Genomic DNA, 27,348 nt, shown 5'->3' on the forward strand with positions numbered 1-27,348 from the left:
CATTCCAAAAACAAATAGCATCAATGCTTGCGGAGAAGAATGTTAACGTTAGGTGGATCCAGAGATTCAAATAACAGAGAATATCTTACTTGATTAACATGATTAATCAACAATTGAATAAGGGAAAATTATTTAAGCAAGGTAGTAGGGACTTTATTAACTGAGTATATCATTAATTTACAATATATTGTCACAATGAACTTTCAAATGTTCCGTTTAGTTTAACATGTAATCCTTCTTTTCCTGCTGCATTCCGTAAAACATGGAGTCAGAGAGACGATGTATAGCATTCCCCGTAAACTTTAGAACATAAATAATGATAAAGAACAAATGTTATAACTATAAATCGATGGTTATCATATCTGTGGCACATATGCGGGTAAATTAATCATGTATAGATTTTGATTTGAATTATTTTGGTAGGATATATGCATATGGGACCTATGATATCGCTTTACATTTAATGGTTTTTGAGGCAGTTCTTCTCTACGGTTTTATAGATGCTTAAAATCCGTTTACTAGTGCAGAGTGCAGAGAGAAGGGTTTATTTACTTCAGCACTTCTGGATTTACGCTAGTCTAAATATAGATTTTTTCATCAGTGCTGTTTCCTGTGACGCAATAAAATGGGTTGGTTACCTGTCGTTTGTTTTAGGGCGCAACGCCCGTTAACTAGTGTTAGGGTATTATAATAATACTAATAATAATAAGTCTAAATTATCCACGTATCATGTTCGAGTTGCGCCCTGTTTACAGCGGTGCAAGTCAAGATGATCTGTGTTAAGCTAAATCCGCCATAAATTTGCATTATAGATTCTGTAAACGTGGAAATTTTGATGATGTGTTAATTTTGACTATATAAACGATTTGACTTTTCTCCATCGTCAAAATTTACACTCGTCAAACTTAACGTAATATACATAGCGTCACAACAGACATTGACCATTGTTCAACTTCAACGCTTAATTTTCTCGGCTTTCACCCATAAAAAGTAGATAAAAGAAACTATTTCTTTTGTAATTAGTTATGAAAACATAGTGATATATAATCAAATTTTTAAAACCATTGAAGTTGAAATAGTGTTTCAAATACTGCATGTGTAACCTAGCGTAATTACCACGCCGTGTTTGACCTCAGGTAATTGATCTCTTATATAATGAAAACAAGATACAACTGACAATTTATTTAGTACTCATTTTTTTTACATACTAAATGATTTTCAACAATCTTTAACACTGTAGATAGTCTGTAAAAGAATTACATTTTAGTGATTGCAACTTTGCAAACAAGTTAATCAAGAAGTCCCGGCACTGACTCTAGAATTAATTATTTTTATTTTGTGAAATCAAAGATACTTAACTCTAAATTCAATATTTCGTCTAGATTAATACTCGTCAATTTTTGTGAACAAAAAATCGTCAAATTTTCAACTCGTCAATACATGTATAACCACGTTTACAGTACTTATTACATGTAAATATACACGCCGCCATAGCTTAATATAACACCCTGCTCCATCCGTGACCGCACCGATACGGACTCTTAATGAACACACATTATTTTTGGAGTTTATTATAAAAGCATTCCAAAATCAAAACAGAAAACTTTTTTCTGTTTTAAGCATTTTGCCCTTAGGTATTGACAAAATCCAACAAATAACAAAGTTTACAAGATATTTATTGGTGCGAATATTAAGAACTCTAAAAATCTGTAGAGTAAATTTCTTCTCATATATGATATTGATACAGTTAAGATACAGCAGTCAATTCAAAAGCGACTTTCTTTGATATAACAAGACTTTACGGGGGAAATTTCCTCCCAAAGAATATCACTGATTTCCTTTGGACATGTTGGAAATGCATTCAGCAAGTGTTCAATTGCATCAGCCATGAGAAAAGCATAGAAGTGGAGCTTCGGTCAAAGAAAGTAAATGTGATAGATGTGTTTGAAATCAAATTGTTCGACAATAATCAAGAGAGGTACTTGCCACCTTCTCTTTTTTTCTCGGATATAGACTGGACAATACAGTTTTCAACGTACTTTGAATATTGTTTGTGACGTCACCATGCTACTGCATGCGCATTGAAACCCCTCCCCCCGTTGAATACGGCTTGAAATCAGTAAATATACATGTAACTGTATGCGTATAGATTATATGTTGTTCAGTCCGAAGTGAAAGGACTTATCTTTTTGATGGTAAGGATTTACACGTTTTTTAATTAAATAACTTAGATATCGTGTTTGAATAATAATTATTTCATTCCAAAAATTATCTATGTCATTTATATTTTCATTGTCATAACTCAGCTGTTACTTTATTCATGAAATTTCCCTGGAAAATAATACATTAAGTACTTACTGTACAATTTGTGCCAACAGTAGTATTTTCAAAACGAAATACGGCTTACGTGTAATACTGATTTAAGATTTTAAAGAATTATCAATATTATTCATTGACTTTTTTTGGAACTAAATACATGTAAGACTTATTTTAATATTTTAGATTATAAATAATTATTTAGGTTATTCTCAGACTTAAGAAAACGGATTTATTTGTTCTATCGGAAGGTGTACATGTAGGTGGACCGTAAAATTTGATTGAATTGGATTTCATAATATGCTGAAAGTGGAATACGATTGGAAAAACACACCATGAAATGACTTAAATTACAAGTTATATCCATGTTTCCATTGGTTCAATGCTTGCGAATCTCTTAAAATGATTTTAACAATTATTTATAAATTTTGTATTTGCAGAAATCCCCAGAGCTAAATACTGATAAACATATTCCCGAAAATTATGTCGTGTGCATGTACATTCGCCAACGAAATATTTATGTAAGCTTTAAGAAATGTTTATTTGTAACTAAAGAAAAAAATATTTATTTTTGGTGTATTTAAAATTTTTCAAAGTATTTTGACCACCACAATAACCAGTAAACAAGAATGAACACCAGAGAAAAAAAAAGTTTAACATCCTAACTGTACGGTTTATCACATTTTTATTATTTATTTATTTATTTATTTACTTTTTTATTAATCTATTGTTAATTTTTATATTAAAGCACCTGAAATTAGAATTATAGAATAATAGAATAATTTCAATGCAAGGAAAAGATCGGAGGGATTCCGAATAAATCGTTCATCTTGCGTTCACCGTTCAGTAGAACGTTTCGGGGACTGTACTCCGTAAAGTTAAGCTGTCTAAAAGACCCAAATACACTGTATCAATGTCATTCTTGATAGGACACTTACTCTGTAGATTTTTGCTATTTTCAAATTGTAATTGTAGTAGTGAACACTGTATCGGTGATATTCTTTGTGAGGATATTTACTCCGTAAAATCTAAAAACGATGGTTGCTTTGACTTTGAAATACTGAATGTACATTGTATCAATGTGCATTTGGAGAGTAAATTTACCCTGTAGATTTTTGTTATTACCAAACTGTAATGTTAGTAGTGAACACTGTATCAGTGATATTCTTTGGAAGGAAATTTGCCCCGTAACGTCCTGTTATATCAATGATAGTCGCTTTTGAATTGACTACTGTATGTTTACTGTATGAATGTCATTTTGAGAGGAAATTTACTCTGTAAATATTTGCTATTTTCAAATTGTAATGTAGTTGTGAACACTATCTAAGTGATATTCCCTGGGAGAAAATTTGCCGTGGAAAATCTAGCTGTGTAAACAATGGTTCCTTTGGCGTTGAAATACTGAATGTACAATGCATCAATGTGAATTTTGAGAGTAAGTTTGTAGATTTTTTCTATTTTGAAATTGTAATTATTGTAGTAGTGAACACTGTACAGAGTAAGTTTGTAGATTTTTTCTATTTTGAAATTGTAATTATTGTAGTAGTGAACACTGTACTGTGTATCAGTGATATTCTTTGGGAGGAAATTTACCCCGTAAAGTCTTGTTAAATTAAGGATGGTTGCTTTGGCATTGAAGTACTGAATGTGCAATAAACCAATGTGAATTTTAAGAGGAAATTTACCCTGTAGATTTATTTTTGCAATTTTCAAATTGTAATTATAGTGGTGAACACTGTATCAGAGATATTCTTTGGGAGGAAATTTACTTCGTAAAATCTAGCTATGTTCAATGGTAAACGATGGTTGCTTTGCATTGAAATACTGAATGTACAATGCTACAATATGAATTTAGTGAGGAAATTTACTCTGTAGATTTCTGTTTTTACCAAGCTGTAATGTTAATAGTAACATCCACGAAATATGGCTGATATACTGCCGATTCGGCATTAAACAATAATAATCAATCAATCCATCTTTTGGAGGAAATTTACCCCCTAAAATGTTGCTGTCTAACTGCATCAGTGATATTCTTTTGGAGGAAGTTTGCCGCCTAAAATGTAGCTATCTATTACACTGTATCATCGTCATTTTTAATAGGAAATTTACCCTCTAGATTTTTGCCTTTTTCAAATTGTAATATAGTTGTGGAAACTGTTTCTGTGATAGTCTTTGGGAGGAAATTTAACCCGTAAAATTTAGTACTAGTATGTTAATGAAGGTTGCTTTGGATTTGAAATACTGAATATAAAAGTAGCCAATGTGAATTTAGAGAGGGAATTTACCCTGTAGATTTTTAAACTGTAATGTTAGTAGTGAACACTGTATCACTGATATTATTTGGGGTGAATTAATTTTTTAGAGGAATTTTACCCTCTAGATTTTGCACCCTGTTGATTTTTGCTACTTTCAAATTCTAATTGTAGTTGTGAACACTGTATCAGTGAAAGTCTTTGGAAGAAAATTTACTCCATAAAATCTAGCTATGTAAGCGATCGTTGGTTAAGCTTTAGAATTCTAAATGGACACTGCATAATGTGTTTGTTAAGAGGAAATTTACTCTGTAAATTTCTGTTATTTTCAAATTGTAATTGTATTATTGAACACTGTATCAGTGATAGTCTTTGGGAGGAAATTTACTCCGTCAAATCTAGCTATGTAAACGCTGGTTGCTTTGGCTCTGAAATACTGAATATACAATGCACCAAAATGAATTTAGAGAGGAAATTTACTATTTCTTTTAGATTTGTGCTTTTTTGAAATTGTAATTGTAGTAGTGAACACTGTATCAGTGATATTCTTTGGGAGGAAATTTCCCCCGTAAAGTCTTGTTATATCAAAGATAGTCGCTTTTGAATTGACTACTGTTTTTTAACTGTATTAATGCCATTTTAACTGTATTATGCGGTATATTGCATATATTTGCTCCCACAAAAGTCAAATTTTGAAAACTTCCTGAAATGTGCTGAATTCAATAAATTGTATGAGAAATATAAAGTAACAGAAAATGTTATGATGACAAAGCAGTGTATTCACAATTTTTGTTTTTTTATGACGTCACAAACTAGTTCGATTTTATATCCTTTTTACAGAAATAGGACAAAATGGACAACAATTTTAGCTTTAAAATTTATAGAGCGCAAGTTTGCTCAGGAAAAATATTGACATATTTGATTGATATTATCATTCTACACATTATATCAAAATATTGATCCTTAACACACATGCGCTTGGTGACTTTACTCAAAATATCGACGAAATATGTACATTTTTCTGTAAAATTCATAAAAAAACTAAAATTTACGTACTTATGAAAATATTCAGTGCTTTGAATTCAGCATATACTGCCCTGTTTAATAACTTTATTAAATATATCTTTATCAAAGTTTGATTTTGGGGGCAAATATTGGTTTCTTGCCGAATAAAGTTCTTTACTCTACAGATTTTTTGCGTTCTACCTAAGGGCAAAATTCTTCAAACAGAAAAAAAATATTTTCTGTTTTGATTTCGGAATGCGTTAATAATTGTTAGTCCACTCTTAAAATTTTCAAGAAATAGTTTATTATCAGGCGTAAAGAGAAGTATCCCATTGGGACTAAGATGGATATTTGACTACTTATTGTGCCCTATGTTATAATGATATAAAGTTTGTATTGCAATTGCACCATTTACTCGGGCCATACTTTTTTCGAAACAATCCTTGTTATCATTTGTGACCAAATTATCTTAATGTGCGGGAGTAGCACTTGATTGTTTTTCAAATCACGTTATATATTTCAACTATTAAAATGATTAATTCAATGATTTTCATACGACCCAGTTCATTTGCTCCACAATGTAATACCAAACATTTTGGTGGATCAATAAATGTAAGTAAATGTTATAAAAGTTTAAGGACACCATTCGAGCGCATTTGTCTTCGATCTTGCCACTAAAATGTATGCCTGTCAAGATTAAGCTTAAGGTCAGATGCAAAACCTAATTCGATTGCAGTTAGAAAAGCCCATGAAATTAATGATGAACCGATGATCAAAATATCTTGATATTGTTCTGTAACGAAAAAAATAGAGTTTCAAGCTCTCAATCTATTTGACTCCCGGGATCCTAATGTATAGACGATAACAATCTGACTTCCACCTTCATATCGATTTAATTGTCTCATCATCAACGCCGTCAGAATGAAAGTATGTATAGCCGCTCGAATTCTTAAGGAGTGTGATTTAAAGTTGCATCTAGATGTACTGAGACGCACGAAGTATTTACGTATCAATATTTACATTTCCAATGTCTTTGTCCAATTAGATAAAATTACAAGAAGGGCTAGATACGTCGATGATTTTAGTTTCAGTTAACACTCTTAAGCATCTAGATGCCATTGTATAGCCTATTCATTTATAACCTTGGTAATTCAATTTACATTTTGGAGCAAAGCTATCCATCAATAAACGGATATTGTGATGAAGAAGTAGCTAGTTCCAGTTTAAAACGAAGATACGTCACATTTCATAGAATGGGATACAGGCAGAAAAATTATTGAACTTGGATTCATTGTGAATAAACTTAAAGAGGGTTGTTACAAATGTATTAATGTAAACATTCTTTGAATTTGAGACATTTGTGGCGAACAGAGATAAGGACTTGGTTCCTTACTACATATCAAGTGTACTTTATGTAGCTCAGTAAACTATATTAAATTCCTATACAGGAAAACGCCATTCTCGGTCGGACAATAATTGGATACGATTGGTTGATTCATTGTATATTGTTTAACGTCCCTCTCGAGAATTTTTCACTCATATGGAGACGTCACAGTATGCCGGTGAAGGGATTCAAATGTTGACCTTTACTTGGCACTCAAAGCCATTGAGCAGTGAGGAATCTTTATCGTGCCATTGACTGCCGCTGACACGGGGCCTCGGTTTTTTAAGGTCTTATCCGAAAGACCCGCAACTTTCACTTCAAAGTGCCGAGTGAATGGCGAAGAAACAGTTGCTACTCAGTTTTTAATCGACTTAGGTCAGTCGCGGCCGAGATTCAAAATCACAACCTACCGATCACGAAGCGAGTACTCTACCGACTGAGCTACCGTGAACGGTAAATAATGGGATACGAGCATTTAATGTAAACATATAAATTGCACTGGGTTTGTAATCATTCAATACTGATTTTATATTTTATCTTCATTTGATCTATGAAGCATCTCAGCTTACAGTTATATTCATTATATGAATCTTGATAATTTTTATTACATTGAAGGGATGCTCCATGCAGGCATTGTTGAGAAAAGATCACCTATGCTCCTAAGCGTATTGAACCACTGTCAAAGACATCTGTGAAAAAATCTGAGAGAAAAGTTGAAGTTGAAGATGTTGCCAAAAATAGTTGTAAAGGGTTTGCCACTGGAGAGCTGGAATCATTTGGGTAATACTAATAAATACATGTAAAGGAACAGTGTTTCATAGACTCTGTCCTCATTTTTATTTGTTATTGCTCACATATTACAAAAGAAAATGATGGATATAATTTTATAAATAAACTATTACTATATTTTTGGCTACTGGTATATAAATACGGTATGAGAACTTTACTCTTAAGAAATGCATGCAATTGTTTTATAATCATTATAATTTGTATTAAGCATATACATGGTAAAATTTACATGTAAAAGTGTTGTGCATTTATTTCTTAAATAATTAAGGTCTTCCTTCTTCAGGGGAAGACCTTGTTGTTTTTCTTTGGTTTCTTTTCCACTATTTTTATTATTATTGTTTTTTCTTCCCGATTTTGCACGCGCAATTTCTCGAGAACGGCTCGATCGATTTTCATGAAACTTTCAGGTCTGATAGAACATCAAAAAATCTAGATATTTATTTATTTATTTTGATGACGGCACTTCCATTTCGGAGATTTTTTTTGCGATTTATTGATTTTTAGAGGGTCACTTTGACCGGCAGTTTTCTTGGAAAGCACTTAACACAGAAGCCTGACATTTTCAGTGATGATAGAACAACCTTTGAAGAAGTGCACTCTGTATATCACAACTACCGGAAGTACAAAGCGCCGACGCTTGCTATGGCCCAATATAATCCTATCAAGAATTTCAAAATTTTTAGCACATTTTCTACGATAACGTTTTACCTAGAAATATTTTGATAAAGCATGTACAATAAAAAAGGTGTAGAATTCCTAGATCATTCAAATGACATTCCGACAAAAGGGCTGGCCCCTTAAATTAAGGGCCTGGAGGGGCCGGAAGTTTTTCCTCGATATCTCAAAAAGGATTGAGAATTTGTGATACGCCAAAAAAGCAAAGTTGTTCAAAATGTCAAGCTTAATCTATTGGAGTCGTCAAAATACATCCGGTCTCGTTACTTCCGGCCAAACCGGGGGTAGTCGGAAAAGGCGTATTTTTGTCGTTTTTGACAAGTTTTTTTTGTAACATATGTGTTTGGGAGCATTGAAATTTATTTTTGGTCCGTCGTCGTCACTTCCGGTCAAACCGTAAGTAGCGAAAATGGCTTCTTTTTGCATTATTTACATAGATAGGAGGATTTAAACCATTTTGGATGTATTTATTCATTTTTTTTACTGAGTGAAAGTTACTTCTGGTCAAACAGGACGGAAGACCTACTTGTTGCTTTACAACGAGCTCTAGTTTATTTTTATTTTTTCAATTTACAATTTGAAACTATTCTCTCATTTCAGTAATGATGACCATTCAGTGTCTTTTGATGGAGGATGGTATAGAAGAGGATCAGGGAGATACTATTCAAGTTTGTCAGGTTTGAAAAATTACTGTTTCGCTGTTACATAAGAATTTCCCATATACTAGTTAAGACAAGGAACGCGTCGGTCCATTTGCCGATATCGCTGATTTTGCCGCTTTTATCCTTTTGTTAGACAAGTTCCCCGTCCACTAGGTTTATTAAGGTCTTCCGTCTTCAGCGGAATACCTTGTTGTTATTCTTACGTTTGTTTTTCACTTTTATTATCATTATTATTATTAACGTCTTCCGTCTTCAGCGCTTCAGCGGAAGACCTTCTTGTTATTCTTCGGTTTCTTTTTCACTTTTTTTCTTACCTATTTTTATTCTTTTTTTTCTTAACCGATTTTGTGCACGGAATTTCTCGGAAACAGCAAAATGGATTTTAATGAAACTTTCAGGACTCATGTAACATTACTTGAACTTGATTCATTTCGTTTTGAAGACGTCTCTTCCAATCCGGAAATATTGTCAATTTTATGATTTTTGAAGGGTCAGGTTGTCCGCGAGTGGTCTAAAAAATGGCTATAGATAGAAACGTGAAAATGTCAGGTATGATGCTCCTAAGTCTGTAGATGAGCAAAATGTATTTCATTTTTACCGGAAGTGCCGCACGCCGGCTCTTGCTATGGCCTAAATTTGTCCTACCGCGATTTTCAATTTTTTAACACATTTTCACGATATCTTTCTACCTGGTAATATTTTGATAAAACATATATAACGAAAGAAGTGTAGAATTCTAAAATCTTTTAAACGATATCTATAAATAGGCCTGGCCCCTAAAATAAGGGATCTAGAGGGGCCAGAAGGTTTTTCCTGATATCTTGAAAAGTAATGAAGATTTGTAATACATCAAAGAAGCAAAGTTGTTCAAAATGTCAAGGCTAATATACTAGAGTCGTCGAAAAGCGTACGATGACGTCACTCCTAGCCAAACCGAAAGTAGTCGGAAAATGCGTATTTTTGCCATTTTCAACAAGTTTTTTGGGTAACATATATCACTGGAAGCATTAAAACTTAATTTTCTGTTCGACGACGTCATTTCCGGTCAACCGGAAGTGGCAAAAACTGGCTTATTTTTGCGTTCATTAACAGAGATTTAGAGAATTTCAACCAATTTTGGGCGTTATTTCTTATTTTAGAAAAAAAATGAAGTTACTTCCGGTCAAATAGGAGTTTAAAACAAATGACATATGAACTAGACAAATCTGCAATTATTTAAAATGAATTACATTTTCTGTATGTATATTTAATTATAACATTGTGTTTGGAAATGAAGGATAAGTAAGTTGTGTAACGAAATCAAATTTCATTTTGCATCTTTTAATCTTGTTGATAGCACATTTATTTCAAAATCTTACAGAGCATTCCTACGTCAAAAAGTTGTATATTAAATCAACATGTGAATTTCCTAAAAGCGAAAATTTGATCGGTATTTAGGGAAACCCTAGTTATCACATAAATTTGAAGCATTTTTATGTTCTGTTATTTATAAACATGCTTGGTTGTGTTTGTAGGAGCTTGCTAAAACGTTTGTTATTCTTTTCCATCGGGAACGTTGCCAAACGTCACTTGAAATGCAGGTACATGAAAAGTGAATATACGAGGGCCGTTCAAAAATTACGCGGACATGTTGCACAGAAGAAATATTTGACGACATAATCGGGCAAAATTTCACAAATAATATAAAAGAATTTGTACTTATATGGTCGTCAAAATTTCATATCAAAATGTTGTAAATTGGTATTAATTTTGAGTGATTTTTCAGGACATACCATCAAGTCACGGCGCAGCAAAATCTTAGACGTCACAAGCATTATAAAAAATATGTGATTGAGCTTTCATTTTCTCAACATTTTCCCTTGAGTACCTGTATAGTTTGAGTTAACTTATCTACTTTGAACATCAAAACACCATTTCTTGTCAACCTTAAAATCTATTAAACAAATAAAGAATATTCTTTTTTTTTTGTTTTAAAACCAAAAACTACTTATGAGATAAAGTGTGATTTTGGTGACTCTCAATCACGTTCTTTACAGTCCGGATAAAGTTAACTTTTCGTCTATAATCTTCCTCCCGTCCTCCCGTATAGCCTTTTTACAGAGGTCTAACTGTCTAAAATTTCAATTTGCTATTTGTTGGTGAATGTCACGAGTAGCCTAGTTTAATACATGTTTTATTATGCATATTTTGGATCTATATTGCCGATATCTCGAGCATTACACATATTTTATCAAAAAGGTGGTGCGCCGTCAATTCAAGAGACGTCATTTTCACAGTCGTTTTCACGGGAATCGCATCGGAAAAAAATCACTATATTTCTGTTAGTACTTCAAATATTACGTCCGAAATCTAAATACATAATAATAGAACAATTTAAAGGTACATTTGAGAAAATTGTTGAAAAATATCGCGAATTTTAGAAAATCAATGAGTTAAATTTTTGAATCCGCATGCTTTTACTTCAATTTTTTTTGTCGTGCGCCGTACCTCTCCATCAACGATATCAATATACCGATAATTTTAGTAGAATTTTTTTAAAATACAGAAATTTTGCCCAAAATTTATTGGAATCTTTAAGATACATATTTCTGTGAAATTTTATAACTATATGACGTCTGTAAGAGTAAATAATAGCACAGTCCGCGTAATTTTTGAACGGCCCTCGTAGATATATCTAAATACGTCACGTTCTGAAATATTCAACAGTTTAAGATGTAGTTTTTTGCTAACATTATTTTTCTCACGACCAGATTCTCCTACGGTCTTGATTGCTGTGATTGATATTACAGAACATATAACAACTTTTGTGCAGGTTGCACTTCTGCAAAATTCGGCCCTGTGTCAAAATTAATAAAACTTCTCTTTGTTCTTCTAAAGAGAGTGTATTTTTATGACTTTATCAATATATACCTGTACAGAGCTTTATTGAATTGATATTTTATATAGCTGTAAAGGTAGCATTGTTTGCGTTAACGTTGCAATATTTTGGAGTTCCTTATTGCGACGTCATGAACAAGAATGAGATAAATTATTTCAAAATATATCCAGCTTACATGCATTTTTCATTGTGTAGGTCAATTATATATATATATTCAATGAACGGAAGACAATAAAGATTTATCACAAGTAGAGAATAAATATTTTTATTTATCATTTTGAAAGAAAAAATAATATAAAACAAGAGGTCCATGGGCCACATCGCTCACCTGAGAAGCTTTGACCATTTTGTTCTTTACCAGATTTCCCCCCTTGTAATACATAATGCATTCCCACCCTACCCCACTGATAATAGTTTAGACATTTTGAAATCTACACTACCCCATGATCCTTCCATGTGCACCGAATTTTCAGCTTTTCTGGCCCAGTGGTTCTTGAAAAGAAGATGTTCAAAGATTTTTCCTATATATTTCTATGTAAAACTTTGATTCCCCATTGTGGCCTCGCCCTTCTCCCGTGGGTCATGATTTGAACAATTTAGAATCTACACTATACCAGTATGCTTCCACATAACTTTCAGCTTTTCTGGCCCAGTGGTTCTTGAGAAGATTTTCAAAGATTTTTCCTATATATTTCTATGTAAAACTTTGATTCCCCATTGTGACCCCGCCCTTCCCCTTGGGGTCATGATTTGAACAATTTAGAATCAACACTATCCCAGGATGCTTCCACATAAGTTTCAGCTTTTCTGGCCAAAGAGTTCTTGAGAACAAAATTTTAAAAAAAATTTCTATATATTTCTGTGTAAAACTTTGATTCCCCATTGTGGCCCCGCCCTTCCCCTTGGGGTCATGATTTGAACAATTTAGAATCTACACTATACCAGGATGCTTCTACATAAGTTTCAGCTTTTCTGGCCAAGTGGTTCTTGAGAAGAAGATTTTCAAAGATTTTTCCTATATATTTCTATGTAAAAATCAGTGGCGGATCCAGAAGGGGGGGGGTTACGGGGGTTGCAACCCCCCCTTTGGATTCGCAAAAAAGAAAGAGAAAGAAACATATTCCAATGTTTTGTTGTGTTTTTACCATAGAAACTGTTTAGTAAAAGCCTAACTTTTTTAATATATAAAGAAAATCGGTTGTAAAAACAAAATAATACCCTACCCCTTTACAAAAATAGGATTTTCAGGTTCAAAAATTTAATTTCCTTTCTATTTCAAACACTTTCTGGTATTTAATCCATACAAATACTTTTTCCCAGGTGGATCATTCTCCAACTAAAAACCATACTCTACCCTGTATCCTACTGAGCTATTTATAACTATGTGTATGAGTACAACATCTGTTAAAATAACTCTTTTCCCCTTCCTTCAACCCCCCCTTTGAAAAATTCCTGGATCCGCGCCTGAAACTTTGATTCCCCATTGGGCCATGCCCTACCCCCGGGGGTCATGATTTGAACAATTTAGAATCTACACTACCCTTGAATGCTTCCACATAAGTTTCAGTTTTTTTGGCCCAGTGGTTCTTGAGAAGAAGATTTTTTAATGACCCCACCCTATTTTTGTCTTTTCTTGATTATCTCCCCTTGTGAGGGGACTTGGCCCTTTATTTTAACAATTTAAATTCCCCTTTACACAAGGATGCTTTGTACTAAGTTTGGTCAAAATTGGCCCAGTGGTTCTTGAGAAGAAGTGGAAAATGAGAAAAGTTTACAGACGGACCGACAGACAGACAGCTAGACGGACGACGGACAAAATGTGATCAGAAAAGCTCACTTGAGTCTTCGGCTCAGGTGAGCTAAAAAATTATGGCCACATTATGTGAATTATATGTAGGGCCTACGTACACAAAAGTGGGCGCGGTTTATATAGAGCCTTTATCAAAATATTTATGCAGTCAGCTATTCAAAGAATGCAAGTTCATTAAGTAGATGTTATGATGCTTTGATTATTTACCTTGTGTCATTCATAAACACATATGACTTTTCTAAAATTTTGTTCATATAAATAAATATTAACGATTTTCATTTATCATTTGATATAATTATGTCTTTGTTTTCTTTTTAAATTATTATTTATATTTCTCGATTTTCCTTTGTTTTGATAGAATTTTCCTTTTTGAATAATTGCAAGGCATTTCATGACGAGAACATGGAATTTTAACTGTGAACAAAGCACTGTGTTAACATTCGGTATGCATATACAGCATTTTAAGGTTCATATAACGACTGTACATATACATGTTTACCATCAACTAAATTCAAATACACATATACAACACATTTCAAATTTTAGGATTTTAACTTATATAAACCTTGTTGCGAGGTTATATCTTGGTTTTAGAATTGCTTGGAATGCTTCATTTAAATTAATTAATGTTGTTGTGTATAAATCAATGTTCAATGTCTGAACATGTACAGTGTAATATCAGTCAGATTGAATAATGCACATGTATATACTTGGCACACAAGTAGACTACACTAAGATACATAATTCTGTGTATCGGTTTTTGATTTCGATGAACGGTGTTGCCGTGGTTACTAAAAATAGAAATTTCTGTAAAATCCTTTCAAAATGTTACTCCTCCTACAGTTCTGATAAATGGTCTGATTTCAATATAACTTGGCACACAAGTAGACTACACTAAGATACATACGTCTGTATATCGGTTTTTGATTTCGATGAACGGTGTTGCCGTGGATACTAAAAATAGAAATTTCTGTGATTTTTTTTTTCAAAATGCTACTCCAAATACAGTTTTAGTCTGATTATAATATAATGTGGCATGCAAGTAGACTACACTAAGAACATAAAGAGACTTAATCAAGGATCATTATTCTATTTATTGCTGTTGAATAGTTTTTAAGTACTTTTCTCTTCCTTTGCTATAATTACAAACCAGTAGAGCTTCAGTCTTGACAGAGACTTCTGGTTTGTTGCGTGATACGTATCGTGATACGGAGACCTAAATACCGGTATTTAGGTACATATTATAAAGTCCAGAAATTATTCATTAATTTGTTTAATCTTTCAAATTACAATTATAGAGAGTCTAAAAAATGTTGTAAAAGGTGAAAAGAACGACACTTTACCATCCAAACATGATTTATGTTAGGTACATAAAAATTTCAAAAAGTGAAAATTTGTTTTTCTAGCATATTTCTAAGAAAAAATAATGACAATTTATCAAAAATCATTGTAGAAAGTGATTGTAAAAATATCATGATATTATTGTGATATTAAGGGAAAAAATCGTGATATATCGCGATACCCATCCCTATCGGTTTTTGAAACAGTAAAAGTAAGTCAATCATTAACATTTTGTTCACCCAGACTCAGAGCTGTATTAATAATTGATCAAGTGTAGGTAAATTGTAACCAGGAAAAGTAGAAAAAGCAGGATTGTTTAGAATTGTTTTGTAACTGTCATCAATTTTTTTTTGCTGATATGAAAAATTGGAACCTCTATGCACTGGTCCCACTTTTGATTCAATGGTCTCAATGGAATTAATTTTAGAGGAAGTGGCAGTATGGTTTTAAATTGAGCATCTATGATGGATAAAAAAAATAGTACATGCGAGTACATGCATACATGCACAATTGCTGTTATTTTTGTTTGTTTGGTGTCTCTCTTTATACAATCCAAAAGTCAAATAAGTTTTTTCTGATTAAAGGGAGTCTGTCATCTGTTTATTTTAATTGAATTACCCCATTCTCCATATACATGAATATGTAATGGGTAAATGATTTGGAAACAATGAACATTTCGGCATCATAACCTTTTCTACTAAAAAAGACACCACTTTTATAGCCATAAGAGGCAAAATCTTCCTTATATAGTGTAGATCCAAATGTAGATATAGTATAGATCCAAATTTGTTCAAAGGCTTGTTATTTTCAAAAAAGTTGTAATTAATGAGCTTTTTCAACCAAAAAGAGTCGCCCGCTTGGGGCATCTGCTCTAGAGTCGCAAAGTAAGGAGTTGATGAGTGAAAAATTCTTAAAAGGGAAGTTAAACATTATACTGGTACAATGACTATACAATCAATCATCCAAAAACACAACAAGAGGCCCATGGGCCACATCGCTCACCTGAGAAGCTTTGGCCATTCTGTTCTTTACCAGATTTTCCCCTTGTTAGGTCACCTGAGTAAACTCAGGTGACCTATTGCTATCTGTTTTCGTCCGTCAGCGTCCGTCGTCCGTCGTGCGTTAACATTTGAACATTTTCAGCAGCTTCTCTGCAACCAATTTTGGCACAAAGCATCTTTTGGTAAAGGGGGAACAAAAATTGTGAATTTCATGGTCCCTGCCCCCCTGGGGCCTTAGGGGTGGGGCCAAAACCACTTAAATTAATGCAATCTTTAAAAATCTTCTTCTTTACTCCTGGGCATCAAGCAGTCAAACTGTTTGCATGATTGTAATCAGCAATGATTCCTCTACCAAAATTGTGAAATTCATGGCCCTGGGGTCAGGGGTTATAGTTCTAGGGCGGGGCTAAATAAGTAGGTAGTGAAAATGCATTATTTCTTTGAAAATCTTCTTCTCTGCTCCTGGGTATTAAATAAACCAACTAAGTACATAGTTATGATAAGCAAGAGTGCCACTACCAAAATTATGAATTTTATGGCCCCAGGGTCAGGGGTTCTGGTGTTAGGGCGGAGCTCTATTGATTATATAGTTAAAATACATGAATTATTTGAAAATCTTTAAGTACATAGTTATGATGAGCAAGAGTGGCTCTACCAAAATTGTGAATTTTATGGCCCCAGGGTCAGAGGTTCTTGTTTTAGGGTGGGGCTCTAATGATGATATAGTGAAATGCATGAATTCTTTGAACATCTTATCATTTGCTCCTGGTTAATATACTAATGATCTAATTACATATTTAAGGCCAGGATTTATTTTATTTTCAGTTTAACAAACCCTCCGCTCAAGGTTTTGAATTTTCAGGAAAAAATAAAACAATTTTTCTTTCCGATGTCAAATTTGAGTCAGGATCGGGATTTCAAATTTACGAACTCGCACTTCCGGTTTTAAGATGAAACGGCGGGTTAATAAAGCTAGATTGGTTTAGTGTAAAATTCATCGATACGAGTGGCATTCAAAACGTTTCACCCGTTCAAAGGACAAATAAAATGCTGGCGACTTGGTTGCACAATGGCATGCTGGTGAGATAATTATGTATTCGTTTCAAAAGTATCTGTCTGTAAATTATTTTCCTCCCCCAGGTTTTAAACTGCCCGTGGTCAGGTGGTAGCTATTGCATATTGCTTGCGACATTGTTTAGGTCTCTGTTATAGCTTACAGTTTAAGCATCATTCATCAGAAAAGGGTTGCTTATGCATCAGATGTAATGAATAAAACTATGGGAGAAGTTAAGTTCATTTGAGGAAGAAATAAACAATAACCTGAAGAAAGAAAAAAAAAATCAACTATTAAAAGGCAAGAATATACAAATATATACAGGCATGTAGTATCATCTGTATCAGCCTGAAAAATTATTTTACACTTAATTGAAATAAATGTTCACCCTATTCCCCAATACTCTCTGTCTGTTTTATGATAGGCATCAAGTAAATTTTAGAACAATGTCAACACATTCAACTAACACATATTCAAAAAATGAAGATATATTGAAAGACGTTTAAAGAAAGGTTGAACAGGTAATGGACACTTGTCCAATTCTTCTTGGCTTTCTTGAATTGCTTCATCAGAATGAACATTTTCGGAATCTCAGACACCTGACATCGTACTACGGACAGCGGACTGCAAACAACAGACGACTTTCGAGGAGCGTATAGAAATACGTTTTAAAGCATGTTTATCGTATAGATAATTTATTCTCGTGATACGATTTTACACTACTAGACTTGTCTTCAAGGAAAGAGGCGACACATTCCATGCAATGTATTTGTTGTTATAACTCGTGCAAATGAAAACGAAATTTTATCATCCAGTTCAATGATATGTATACGTAACATTCTAATTACTTTTTTGACATGCTCCCTAAAATGAAAAGTCCGCAGTCCGCTGTAAGTTGTCAGGTGTCCGAGATTCTGAAAATGTTCAGTACCACCAAACAGGTAATGGACATCTGTCCAAATCCTCTTGGATATCTACATCCCACCCAACAGGTAATGAATAATTGTCCAATTCTTCTTGGGTTTCTTGAATTGTTTCATAAGAATACCAACCAAAGGTCATGACATCTGTCCAACTCCTCTTGGATATCTACATTCACTTGTCGAATTCTTGGGTTTCTTGAATTTCATCATCAAAATACAAACCAACAGGTAATGGATATCTATCAAACTCCTCTAGGATATCTACATTGCACCCAACAGGCAATGGACACTTATCTAATTCTTGGGTTTCTTGAATTGCATCATCAAAATACAACCCAATAGGTAATGGACACCTGTCCAATTCCTCTTGGATATCTACATCCCACCCAACAGGTAATGGACACTTGTCCAATTCTTCTTGGGTTTCTTGAATTGTTTCATCAGAATACCACCCAACAGATAATGGACAACTGTCCAATTCCTCTTGGAAATATACATCCCACCCAACAGGTAATGGACACTTGTCCAATTCTTCTTGAGTTTCTTGAATTGCTTCATCAGAATACAACGCAAAAGGTAATGGATACCTGTCCAACTCCTCTTGGATATCTACATCCCACCCAACAGGTAATGGACACTTGTCTAATTCTTCTTGGGATTCTTGAATTGCTTCATCAGAATACAACCTAACAGATATTGGACACTTGTCCAATTCTTCTTGGGTTTCTTGAATTGCTTCATCAGAATACAACCTAAGAGGTAATGGATACCTGTCCAACTCCTCTTGGTTATCTACATCCCACCCAACAGGTAATGGACACTTGTCTAATTCTACTAGGGTTTTTTGAATTGCTTCATCAGAATACCACCCAACAGGTATTGGACACAATTCTTCTTGGGTTTCTTAAGAATCTCATCAATATACTACCCAACATGTGATGGATACTATACCTGTCCAATTCCTCTTGGATATCTTCATCCCTTCAATAGTATTTAAACTAAAAGGTATTGGACATTCTTCTTTGATTACTCAAAAAAAATTTCATAAGAAAAAAAAACCAATAGGTATTGGACATTGGTTCAACTCCTCTTGGATATTACATCCAAACATTAGAATAAAACCCAACAGGTAATGTTTATTTGTCCAATTCTTCTTGGGTTACTTATACCCTTCATTAAAATTGTCAAATTAGTCTTGGATATTTATACTCTTGCATTAGATTGCAAACCCAATAAGCATGACATTTACCTTCCCTAGCTGAATTCAAATTTATCTGCTTAAGCATACATAAGTCCAAAGCATATTTAATACTTTAATTATAACATTCCACATTCAGTGTACACTTTACAAATGATAGGAAATATATAAGCATTTTGTGTCTTAACTATTTGGATTTTAAAGAATTTTATAACCATGTTTGCAAAATTTAAATATTGGAACTTGGAGCAAGTCACGATTTGACCGTGTTATGTCTTGCCCATGCGCAAAGGAAAGACTGGAGTGAAAATGAAAGTAGATACAAAAGCACATGTGTAAACACAGGGGAGCAATTATTATAACTGTTCACGAATAAAGGTGACAATAGATAAGTACAATTGTTGGCGAACTGTAAAATTAAATCGTTTTATATTGCTTTAGAGTGTCAGCAGTATGAACATCGATATTTCGGACAATGCCAGTTATTGTGACGATGAAGAAACCGAACACCTGGAGCACAACATCATGAACATGTAAGTACTAACTAGAATGCAAAAAATTAAAAGTATCAAAGCATCTGTGCACTGCTAATCTTCAAGCAAGTAATATTCATTTATCTTTTCTGATTAACTCATTTATTTCCTTTAATGCAAGTGAGATAGGTGCATTGCATACTTGACCAGCTGCATATGATAATATTTACACATGCTGTATTTGCATTCAGTTATGGCTCAACCCAATCTATTTTACCATTGTCACAAAATTATTTTTGGGATTTGTTTGTCATTTTTTTTATAATTGAAGAAATCAGAATAATTAATTATTTGATTTGTCTTATATAAATATTGCAGTAATATCAAGCTGTCATTATCTTTTAAACACACAGGATACTAATCAAATAAATGAAATCATGAACGAGATGCAATATTTGGATCTTCTGGTCATAAGGAAGATGACAATGGTGAAAGTGATGAAGAAGAGGCGGCCAGCTGGGGGCGATGAATGTAAGATGTGGAAAGATATATCAAGGTTTGTGAATGGCACACGCTGATTGATTGATTTAATGATTGATTGATTGTATATTTTTTAACGTCCGTCTCGAAAATTTTCACTCATATGGAGATGCCACCACTTGCTGGTGGAGAGTTGCAAATTTTGTTCTAGGTCTATTGAGCAGGGAGGGATCTTTTTCATGCAGCACCTACTGCGATACAGGTCCTCAGTTTATACGGTCTCATCCAAAGGACCGGTATCCATGTCCTACAGTGGGATTCCAACCCGCCACGTTAGGATTGACTCCTTAGTTCACAACTCAAGAGCAGATGATCTAACCACTTCGCTAAGTGGCCGACACACTGTAATGAAGAAATAGTAACAGATTGAGTAGTTTTTATAACTATAAATCAGCATCTGCTGTAAATAGAGTAAAAAAAAAGGTAGGAAAGATATGTTCCATTCATTTTTACCTCACAATAAAAATCATATAAAATGATGGTATAGAATGTCACTAACATTATGACTCTATTTCCATTTCTATTTGTTTCCTCTGTGATATTTCTTTGAGAGTTATGTGAGTTGATTTCTTGATAATTCTACTGGAATGAAAATTTCGCTAAGTTAAAGATCAGCAGCTAAGAAGGCCTCATTTGTGTGTAACCTCAGTGGACAGGGACTTCTGAAATTGAGAAAGAGGATCCATGTGATTTAAATCTATTAGTCTAGACCACATTGTATGCAATTATATGCACATTTCTAATATTGTTGATGTTCTGGCATACCCAACAAGCTAAAAAGTGATTCCCTAAATTTATGTTATTACTACATTAGTATGCAATTTACTTCACAGTGGTATAATTTCAAAATTTTACTGTCTTTTGATATGATTAAAATGTCTCAAACTCTAAGGAACTGGATGCAGTGATTTGTTACCCTTAAATATTCATGTAAATTACTGTGGGTTTTTTTGTTTGTCTTGATTTATAAATTGCTACTGTAGCATGTAACATGAAAGATTTAAAACTTAAACAATTTGAATATTTTCTCTTGTATATTTTCTTTCAAGGAATACTGATGAATGTGACAAGATGGAGGTGGATACCCTTTCAGATAGATGATTTATTGTTGGAGAGAGGGAAATATTGGACCTGCTTAAAAGGAGCATGTTTCAAAGAGTGAGGTGGACCAATACTTCGCTCTTCGTTGTTGAGGCAGAGAAAATAGCTGCAGGAGTAAAGAATTAATTTACCTGCACAGTACATCTGTAAGTAAATGTATTGCATACCAGTTTGAAGCTTATTTCTAAAGTTTAACATGTTTGATAATGAAAAGAACATTCAGAGTAAGATGTTTTGAGGATAACTTCAATCCTACATTTCATTAACAAATTCATTGCATTGCTGTAATGAAGTAAATTACTTTAAAGAAATGATTAATAGGTAATTATAATTAGAAACCATCAAAATTATAAGGAGACAGAATGAAAATAAATTTATCAAAAATGTCCTTTAGAGTCTTTGAAAAAAAAAGAAATTTTAAGCCTTACAAAGAGAGAAGCATAATTAAATATAAGAAATAATAAAAAAAATATAAATATACAGTTTTTCATGTATTACTTAACAGAATTTTACATTTACCATTTCATTTGTATTGCAGGAGGGTCATGTAGGAAAATGGATGTCTACACAATTTTATTGAGAGAGAAATGCTGTTGCAATCCTGCTGCAACTTCTGATCCTTCATTTTGAGGTATCATGGGATCAGTTTACTGTTGGTGCCACATTTATTGATCTTGCATAAGGATCAGCAAGATAATTCTACAGAATACAACTTCAGTACAGTGTATGTTTTACCAGTAATGCTTGTCATGAATAGATTTCTCTACATATTTAAGAAAAGGAAATTTCTCATTATTGCAATATTTTCTGCATTAATTTTTTATAAAAGTTTGTCTTCATATTGGGCATATTATATTTGGAAAAAATTTTATTCAGAAGCAAGAATAAAGTTTTCAAGTCTCATGTAAAGTCAATGCAGTGATATGAATATAAATCAAGGACAAAATAAAAAAACAGTAATTTCATGCATTTTATATGGTATTACACGACTGTGCAATTTTAGGAATTAGGTTGCTGTGCAGCAGGTTTACCAACAGTAACAGAGAAACAGAAAACCAAGCAGTGGTTTGTGTATAAAAAGAAGTCAATTAAAGAATACATATATATTGCAGGTATTAAATTTTATGCAATATACATTTTAATTATTTTGAGTTATTTCAATTAAGTAACCTCTTTAATGTTTAGAAACTTTAATAAATTATTTATAGATATATATATGCACATATTTTTTTTTTCTAAGGGTGTAAATTTATATCATTTGCTTTAAATTCAATTTTACTGATCACTTGTACTTCTATAACTTTATTTGATATTTTTTTTTGTTCATGAAGGTATTAAAGGAAATTTTCTAAATTTACTTTTAGAACTTGAAGGAAGTATAATGGAGTCCTTATGCATGTAATTCAAGGAGTAAGAATTCCAAAGACCATGACAGCACCTCTGCCAATTTATCGATCCTCCTAAATCCTGGATCAAGGCTTTTACTTTCATAAATGAATAGAAGAAAAAGGTGTGGTAAGTTTTATATAACTAATGTTTTTTTGAGAGTCAGAATTAGTTGAATGATAGATAACGTCTATATGCTCCATCTAGTTTAGGTAAACCTCCTCCTAACTGCCACTTTCACACAAGAAGGCACTGGAACTCTCCTTCCTGCTTCAAGAGGACCATGCTGCCACAAAACAAAATCACATTTTCCTGGTTCCTTAAGGCAGAGGGTGCAATCAGGGGTTCAAGATTATTATGAAAATTCTTGTTCAGAATGATGAACCGCATGCCACAAACACATATTTCTAAACTCTGTTTTTTGGGGTAATGCATGGAGATTGATTGATTGTATACTGTTTAACGTCACTCTCAAGAATGTTTCACTGATATAGAGACGTATGCATGGAGATTGACAACAGCATATATAGGATGCCAGGATCTTAAAATACTTTTCATTCTCCATACAAACACCATGCGATTTCTGAAGTGGAGTTTTCATACTGTAATGAACCTTGGATATAAGACATAATGAAATCTGTTTCTGCCTCAATAGCTTTGTTCAAAACTTTATGCTTTTCATCCACTTGTGTAAAAATATCCTACAAGTATAGTAATAAAAATATTTACTAGAATGAAAAAAAAGAAATGTATGAGATAAAAAGTTATTAAATTTTTTAATACTTTAAAATGAAAATTATTTTGTTGTAGTTTTAATTCTTTAACCGTTGAAAAAAAAAGTTCATTGAAGCAGCATTAAAGCTTGATAAAATAATTTATTTTCAGTACAGTACAGTACATACAATGTACTTGCAATGTTGAATCCAACTGACTACCCTCTCTGTGTTCAGCTGCTGCCTCTAGAAAATGATTTCTGCTTGGAAGTGTCCCCTGGTTACATTGATTGTGCTCTGGCTAGCATAAGGATGGTAATGAGCTGACAACAGTAATTGTGAGATCTCCGAAATACATGTATACCAATTCTGATGTAGGAGGACCTTATCATAGAGGAAGGGTGAACATCATAACATTACCAGATAGCCAACCTATGTGTAGGATAATAATCCATCATACTTCCTGCGTACTTGTGTTTTATTTGAATGGACAGCAAGGATTTTGGCAATTGGTAATGTACAACCTCTTCTTTTGCAATGCAGTAAGGTTTAACATTTGCCTTTTTTCACAGGGAAAGTACCAGTAAATGTTAAATTTCATAATACATGTGCTTTATTTCTCCTAGGATCTTTTTACTTTTAAAATTTATCTATAGTACTTTTATTTTCATATATTACATTTTTAATAACTTTCAATTTGTCAACACCATTGAAATATATATGAATATATGTATTCCTTGTTTAAAATTTTGGTAACCTATGAAAAATCTTATATTTTCAATGGTTTGGAACTATTTATACATGTATATGTATATGAAATCAATTTGTAAACAAATGTGCATGAAACTTTATTTTGTCTCTGTTTTCATCTTTTGGAATTGAATTGTAAATTTTTATGAACTGACAGTATCACAATTTTATTAATTTTAGTGGACAATTTTCAATTTTTGTCAGTTACATGTACCTAATATTTTAATAATAATCAATTTACAATTTATATGGAATTGTTTATGTACCGATAAAAAAAGTTGCTATAAAATATTGTGAGCATCATTTATGACTGAGAATATTTTTCATTGCCAAACAAGACACTTTGTTTGATTCTTTGATACTTTTCTACTTTTGTAAAAAAGATAAAGAGAAAAGAAAAGAATGAATAAAATACATTTTATTCATTAACTTGTTTTTTAATTACTGGAATAAAACTATATTCTAACATTCAGGAAAAATTCCTATGAAGACTTGACTCATCAAAGATCTTTAGGAGCAGCGTTAATTGCACATATAAATTTCCAAACTACCTACTGAATATGTGCAAATAATTACTTTTCCTTTCAAAATGGTAATTCTTCCTAAACAGTCATAACTTCTATGAATGAGGCATATGTGTGATAAAAAATTTAAAACATGTTATCATTTTTTTTTGTTCTTGGCACACCTATACATTCCAGAGTAGAAAAAAGAAAGGAATCGTTATAGTATCAAAATTATTAATTGAAAAAATATTAAACCTTTGTAAAATCATTTAAATGGCTGCATTTTTAGCCATCATTGAGAATGTATACCTCTCTACCCCCCCCCCCCCTTTCAGGTCTACAGGCCTAACCCCTTTATGTTTTAACTGTTCATATGCAATCCAGGAATATGTTTTTTTTTTAATATGGTGAATTATACCTTGTTTCCTTGTGAAGTTTATTAACAAGTACGTTTTTCATGCAAATATTGGATTTCTTCTTTCATTTTACAAATAATCACTGCTCCCCGATCAATGCTTTGAAACGCTTGACTGTAAACACACGTTTCATTGACCTAAAGTTTGCATGCATGACCATGCGGTGTCGGTAACTTTCGGAAGTGAGCACTCTTATTTGTTGTGCTTGTGTGTTTTGTGCATATATTTACTGCAACTCTCATATTGGATGCTATAACGATGTGTTCTGGTCTTTTTGCAACTTTACCTATTGCAAAATTCGCGATAGGTTTGTTACCGCTATTTACAGTCACCGGCACTTCGAGGTACACGGTGTACTTGGTCATTGGACAAATGCATTCGACGCGTAACGAAGATTTGGGTGTATACATAGTTAGAAAGTAACAATAGAACACGAACTAATATGGCGTCTATCGATGAAATATGGTGGCTATTTGTTTACACTTTCGGCTATTTTATGATGTCAGTAGAGCTTTAAATTACCATCAACCTGATGATGCCTTCATTCTTAAAATGGATTTGCTATTTTCCCCTATTTATTCATTTGCGATGTATTCATTCCTATGTAAAGCTATAATCGGCCATTGTGGCCACGCCATACCCCCAGGAGTCATGATTGGAACAAGCTTGAAACTACCAGTACACTACCTGAGGATGTTTTACATAAGTTTCATCTTTCCCGGCCCAGTGGATCTAGAGAAAAAGATTTTTTTTTAAAAACCTATATATTCGTATGTAAAGCTTTCATCAGCCATTGTGGCCCCGCCCTACAGTCGGGGGCCATGATTTAAAAAAAAAATCTTCACTGGCTGATGATGCTTCTAAGGGACGTTAAGAAAGTTCGTTCCAGCATGAAATATTTTCAAAAAGTTTAAAGTTGTGTTTATCTAAGGAGATAAATTTTCAAGTCTGCCATAATCACAATAGTGTGCTTTAGATTAATAGCAATTCATTTTTAAAATAAAATTATAGGATTAATTTTGTCTACCATATGAAAAAAAATATATAGCATTTTTAAAGCACACGAATGATAAAAATGTTATTCATTTTGAGTAAAAATAAGGGATAATTCACTTGTATTTCTTCATAGCTTATCTTGCATCAGATAAGATGATTAGCGTAAGTATATTAGAACGATAGATCACTTTTAAAAAGATTAGGTTTGTCACGTTGAAATTTTCACAGGTTTGATTTTTTTGCATATTATTTGAAATGATATTTTGACTTCTTTGCTTAATATGTGTCACGAATATGCGTCATCACTTATTTTTTTTTCTGACCAGACATCATTTGTTTTAATAATTTCATTCCCCTTATTTAATAAACAAAAGACAATTAATTAAAACTTTATCAGTAACAAGAATAGACATCGTAAATATGAAATATTACAAGCTGTTACTATATTCTCATCGTACATGTATTTGTTTTTGAAAATAAAAGAAAAATGTGGAACGAACTTTCTTAGCATCCTTTTTTCATCTTTCCTGGCGCAGTGGTTCTTTAAAAGAAGGTTTAAAAAGATTTTTCCTACATATTCCTATGTAAATATTTGATCGTCAATTACGGCCAACCCTACACCTGGGGGTCAAGATTTGAACAAAATTGAATCTTCACTACTAGAGGATGTTTTCACATAAGTTTCATCTTTCCTGGCAATGTTGTTCAGGAGAAGATTACAAAAATTTCCAAATTTTTAAAAGATGCCATTAACTATTTCATTAATTCCGCTAGGAAGTGGACTTGGCCCTTCATTTGAAAAAACTTGAATGAATTCCCTTCACCAGAGGACACTTTGTGGCAAGTTTGGTTGAAATTGGCCCAGCAGTTCTTGAGAAGTAGATGAAAATGTGAAAAGTTTACAACTACAATAACAACAACGACAGATAACGGAAAAATTTTGATCAGAAAAGCTCACTTGAATCTTCGGCTCAGGTGAGCTAAAAAAAAGTGTACATGAGAATTGAGATTGACCCAATTATTTATTATTCTTTCGGGTTTTAAACAGAGTCATAACGTGACATTAAACCAAGAAAACCAAGGATATACCTATGTTTTACTAAAAAATATGATTCAAGAATCAAAGGTCTGAAATCAATATTATTTAAACACTGGTCATTTGGTTTTAAAAGATGAAAA

General features: G+C 32.9%; 1 long non-coding RNA gene across 1 annotated transcript; it reads left to right on the top strand.

Annotated features, from left to right (window-relative positions):
* The first annotated feature begins 19,616 nt into the window (after positions 1–19,616).
* Positions 19,617–21,543, top strand: LOC134277385 (uncharacterized). The gene is made up of 3 exons (XR_009994236.1): positions 19,617–19,821; positions 20,175–20,317; positions 21,351–21,543. It is a non-coding gene; the product is annotated as an uncharacterized LOC134277385 (long non-coding RNA).
* Positions 21,544–27,348: the final 5,805 nt, after the last annotated feature.

This window comes from Saccostrea cucullata, unplaced genomic scaffold (genome assembly GCF_032062105.1).
Source record: "Saccostrea cucullata isolate Sc308-1 unplaced genomic scaffold, CSIRO_AGI_Scuc_v1 ctg360, whole genome shotgun sequence".
Classification (NCBI taxonomy): domain Eukaryota; kingdom Metazoa; phylum Mollusca; class Bivalvia; order Ostreida; family Ostreidae; genus Saccostrea; species Saccostrea cuccullata.